Raw genomic sequence first — 5,775 nt, 5'->3', positions numbered from 1 at the left:
TCTACTTCCTTATTACGTGAGATCAATAATATACAATTTGCTTAAGGCTTTGTCTAAACTGCTGGTGTGTAAATTTTTAAGACAAAAAATTTAAAATGATTTATGTTAAAATTAAATGCAAAAGAAACAAACTAGCCAAGTTTCATTTATTTCTTGACGTGACATCTATACAGCTCACACACACTGCAGGCGCACACCTTGGCTTCACAACAGCACCAGGCTGCAATTCTGGTTATAATACAGAAAGGGCAAGGTGTCTGGGAAATGTACATTTATACACTTCATATAAGTTAAAGGTGGCTACACTATGACCTAGGGTAGCAAAGGCAAGACTTGGACCCACTGCCTGGACCACTTGTGTCTGACCTATTAAAAATGTACCCAGTCATTAAAAAAGGCCAGTTGGTGAATAGGCCATGTATAAAATGTGTCATGTAAAATTACCCATTTACCTTTTTAAAAATTAATATTTAGACTTTAAACCTTTGACCAACTTGTCATGTGGATTTACATTATGGTAACAAGAAGCACACTTGCTGTACTTCAGCAACCTGGCTAATTTTTTTTTTTTTTTGTAAACCATAACATTTTTGTTAAAATATCCAAATCAAATCTCTTCTTTATACATCTGTTAGGTTACTTCCAAGTCACTCCCTAAGCCCAAAAACTAGTCTGACACTTGCTGACATGTTTAATCTGAACCTATATTTGTAGTTTCTAAAATGCAGATCTGCAGACTCAGTCTGGTTACAGGTACACCATGACGACACACGCCATCCCAAGGAGAGGATCCGTTCCTAACATTCTCTAAAAATACGAATCTGACCATCCTCAGACTTCTGAAAAGGCAGCGACACCTTAAATACACTGGTGGGTTCTGTTCTCACCTGTGAATGTCCACAAACTACCTGTTGTAAGCCCTTTCTTTCTTGGACTTTTCCAGGGCTTTGTCCAATGTTTTCTCGTTCTCCCCCGAAATTTGGGGCAGTACCACTTGCCCTTTGGTGTATGGTTGATTCCCACACACGAAAAGTGGAACCACTGGATGGGGCACTCATGGTTGTCACAGCCTATCATCTCTCCATAGGAGACCTGATTGCACACACAGTAGGTGGGCTCCTTGGGGTCCATGGGGAGGTCTGTGGGAGAGGCTTCCCTCTCTGCTTTGGCCTTGGAGCGTTTCTTCCTCTTTGAGGTTTTTGCTTTCTTCTCCTTGGGCGTTCCTGAGGTGATGTCGTCATGGTCGTGATTATTAGATGCATTTTCTCTATTCTCATTGTTTCGCTGCCTCAGGGACCTCTTGTTATTCTGCTTGTCCGCCTGAGTGATTGCATCACTCCTGGACTTGTCCTTGCCGGGCTTGCGGCTGCTGCTGGTGCTGTCACTGATGTCCTGGTGTGCTTCGAAGAGCTCCAAGTGACTGTCCACCTGCATGGTTCGGTTCTCCACCAGCTCCACCATCTGACTTACAATCTGGATCTTCTCATCGCCCAGCTCCTGGCTGCGGATCAGGGCCCTCTGGATGCGGTGCAGCACTCGCCACTTCCGGGTGCTGTGCATCTCACGCTTGAACTTCTCAGAGCAGTCATCCAATTCTTTCAGGATCTCTTGGTATTGGGCGTCGATCTCCCGCATCAGCGAGATGTTCCTCTGCAGGTCGAAAGGCAGAGACTCGATGGAGTCCAGGTAATCCTCCACATAGTTCACCAGGTGGATCTGCTCCCTGTTGGCAGACTCAACAAGGTTAACCCCGGAGTTCCCAGGCCACTCTGCAGCTTTCCACTTCCTCCACCCCCCTGCCCCCTTCAAACAGCACTGCAAAATGCAAAGCTCTCACCCTGCCGACAATCTCCCCCAGCTTCTTCATCCAAGCACGCCTGCAGCTAAAATTAGGCTCTCCCAGAGGCACTTCCATGCCTTGTGGACCCCAGGGCCTGCAGGCGCGGACCGTGGCCATGAATACTCTTCTAAGAGAGCATATCCTGAAGTTCTTTCCTGTGCTTTTGTTAAGCATAAAACAACAGCACAAGTGCAGAAGTCAGAGGACAACTATAGTGACTAGCTTCTCTTTGTCCACCATAGGGGTCCCAGCAATGAAAATCAGCACTTGCCTACAGCAAGCACTTTACCTGATGAGCAATCTCTTTTTCCTTCCTTCCTTCCTTCCTTCCTTCCTTCCTTCCTTCCTTCCTTCCTTCCTTCCTTCCCACTTTCCTTCCTTCCTTCCCACTGACCTTTCTTTCTTTCTTTCTTTCTTTCTTTCTTTCTTTCTTTCTTTCTTTACTACTTTCCTTTCTCTTTCAAAAAGCCTGTTTCCCTCCCCTCTTCACAGCTCTTTCCACTCCCACTTGCGTCCTTCTTTTCTCCTTCCTTCCTCCTCCTCCCTGTTACACCTCTGTGTGAAAGATGTAAGAACTATAAGAAATATGTCCAGTGACGTAGCTAAGTGTGCAGAAAGATAAAACAGATGTAGCTGTGTAGGAGACAGATGTGTGTGTAAGAGAGATGTGTGTAGGGAAAGATGTGTCTGTCTGCTGAAAGCTGCAACTGTGCACAGACAAGGAAGATGAAGCTGTACAGAAAAGAGCTGTGACTGTGTGTTGATATGCATGGCTAGGCAGGAGAGAGATGTCTGTATGTACAGACAGACATGCAGTGGTATATATACAATAGAGCTGTGTGGAGACAGAGTTGTCAGGTGGAGATCTCTCAGAAGATGTAAAGGAGAAAGTTACCATCAGAAAATGTCCGTTTCCCTGTGTACCCTCTTCAGATATAAAAGTCTACCCTTCGACACATTTGTGGATGTTTTATATACCCTGGACATGGTCTTGGAGTAGGCCTTCACTAAGGACACTGGTATTTATCTAATTTCACTTTCTTGTTCAATAGGCCACACAATTTCCTCAACATATAGTGGGAAGAGGCTTGTGTTCTGATCTGAAACAACTCCTCTACCCCACTGAAACTTGTTGACCTTTTAAAGTTTATTTTACTTTGTCTTTTTTCTAAGTAAGTACTGGGTCAGATGATTCAAGTCTCTTAAAGTGAAATTTGATTTCTGTATGTGTGTCACAACCTCAATTGGAAAGGATAATGTTCAAATAGAAGAATATGTCCCTAAAAGTGGGTGGGGTAGTATCCTTCCCGGATAATTACAGAAGAAGCTCTTTTGGGAGAAGGCATAAATGATCCATAAGTAATTCCAAAACAATGTAATATCCATAAATTGTGCAAATATTAATAGTCCCCTAAGCATTCAACATTCTGAGATCAAAAACAAAAATGTCATAACTCTGAACCTGACCATAAAGGGAAACCTAACCCCAACCCTAACCCTAACACTATACCTAGACTTGGCCGTAACCCTGAACCCTAACTATAACCCTGAACCCAACAACTAACCCTAACTCTAACCATGAATCATAATCATAATCATAATCCTAAACCTAACCCTAATCCCTAAACATAACCCTAACCCTCAACCAAAAACCTGACCCTAACCCTGAACAGTGAACCCTAAGCCTATCCCTAAACATAACCATAACTGTATGCATAAACATAAGCCTATCCATAACTCTAACCTCTTAGCTAATCCCTAATCCTAAACCTAAACATAAATCTGAACCCCAACCCTGAACCCTAACATTAAGCCTTAACACTATCCCTAACCTTAACCCTTGCCCTAACCCTAACCCTGAACTCTATCCCTATCCACTAAAATTAATGCTAACCTTAACCCTAATCCTGAGACCTAATCCTAACCCTAACCTTATCCTAATCTCATAACCTTAACACTAACCCAAACCAAATATAACCCTACTCTAATACTAACCCTAACTATAACCCTAACCCTAACACTGAACCTTAACACTTAACACTGAACCCTAATCAGAACACTAACCCTACCCCAACCCTTAACCCTAACCTAACCCTAACACTATAAGTAACCCTAAGCATAACCACAACCCTAAATTCTAACCCTACCCTAACCATAACCCTGAATCCTAACTCTAAACTCAAGCCTAACACTGAAACCTTAACCTAACCGTAACCCTTACCCTATGCTAGAACCTTGAACACGAACCCTAACCGTAATCCTAACCATGAACCCTAAAGCTACCCCAAAATCTAAACCTAAACCTGACAAGAACCCTAACCATAACTGTAACCATAAAACTAATCCTTAACCATGAGCCCTGAATCCTAACCCTAACATTAACCCTATCTCCAACTCTAACCCTAAACCTAACCATAACCCTAACCCTAAGCCTGAAACACTAACAAGAACCCATCTGTAACACTAACAGTAACCCCAAACCCTAAACCTAACCATAACCCTAAACCTGTAACCTAAACCTAACCCTAAAACCTCCACCTAACACTAACCTAAAGGCTAAACCTGATCATTAAACACTAACCCTTAAAGTGAACCCCAACTGTAACCCTAACCCTAACCCTGAACCCTGATCCCTAAACCCCAAAATTTAACCCTAACTCTTAACCTTGAACTCTAAGCCTAACCTTAAGCAAAACCTAAGAGTAACCATGAACCCTTAAGCTCACCCTAAACATAAACCCTAACTAACAATAATCCTAACAATAACTCTAAACACCTACCACGAACCCAGATCCTAGTCCTAAACCACATCATAGCCGTATACTAACCAAGATCCTTAACTGTAAAACAAACCCTAAACCCAACCCAAACCCTATACCAACCATAACAATAATCTCTAACACTAATCCTAACATTAAACCTATCTTTAACCCTAAACCTAAACCTTATCCTGAACCCTGAATTGTAACCCTAACCCTAACCCTGAACCATACTCCTAACCCTACCCCTATTCCTGACCCTAACCATAAATCTGCCACCTAACCATAATTCTTACCCTGAACCCTACCCATAACTATAACCCTTACCCTATCCTTAAACCCTAACAATAAACATTAATCCTCTCTCTTAACCCTGACGCTAACCCTAAACTTATACCCTAAACCTAAACCTAACACTAACCCTGAACCCAAAACCTAAACTTAAGCCTAACACTGAAAACTAAACCTAATCCTAACCAAACCTCGAACCTTAAACCTAACCCTAAACAAACTCTAAAAATAACCATGAACCATAAACCTAACAATATCCCTATCCCTAAACCTAACCATACCCTAATACTAACAATAACTCTAACACTAACTCTGAACACATACCAGGAACCCTGACCCTAACCCTAACACTAAACGAAAGCCTAACTCTAAATGTAACTATAACCTAACCCTAAACATGATCGTTAACCCGAAAACAAACCCTAAACCTAACCCTAACCCTATCCCTAACCGAAAGCCTAACTCTAAATGTAACTATAACCTAACCCTAAACATGATCGTTAACCCGAAAACAAACCCTAAACCTAACCCTAACCCTATCCCTAACTCTAACATTAAACCTATCTTTAACCATAAGCCTAAACCTAAAGCTGAACCCTGAGTTGTAACCCTAACCCTAATCTTAACCCTGAATTATAACCCTACCCCTGAACCCTACCCATAACCCTATTCCTAACACTAACCTTAATCCTTAATCCTAACCCTAAATAAGAACTCTAACCCTAACACTTACACATAACCCTATCCATAACCATAACACTTACCCTAACCCTAACCCTGACCCTAACCCTAAACTTGTGCCCTAAACCTAACCCTAATCTTAACCCTAACCCTAATACTAACCTCCAACTCTAACTATAACCCTAAACCTAACCATAACGCTAA

At 42.2% G+C, this 5,775-nt stretch overlaps 1 pseudogene; it reads right to left on the bottom strand.

Moving 5' to 3' along the window:
* Positions 1-828: 828 nt before the first annotated feature.
* Positions 829-1,650, bottom strand: LOC118239779 (annotated as a pseudogene).
* Positions 1,651-5,775: the final 4,125 nt, after the last annotated feature.

Source organism: Cricetulus griseus, unplaced genomic scaffold, assembly GCF_003668045.3.
Source record: "Cricetulus griseus strain 17A/GY unplaced genomic scaffold, alternate assembly CriGri-PICRH-1.0 unplaced_scaffold_1, whole genome shotgun sequence".
Lineage (NCBI taxonomy): Eukaryota > Metazoa > Chordata > Mammalia > Rodentia > Cricetidae > Cricetulus > Cricetulus griseus.
This window is presented reverse-complemented; position numbering and strand designations above follow the sequence as displayed.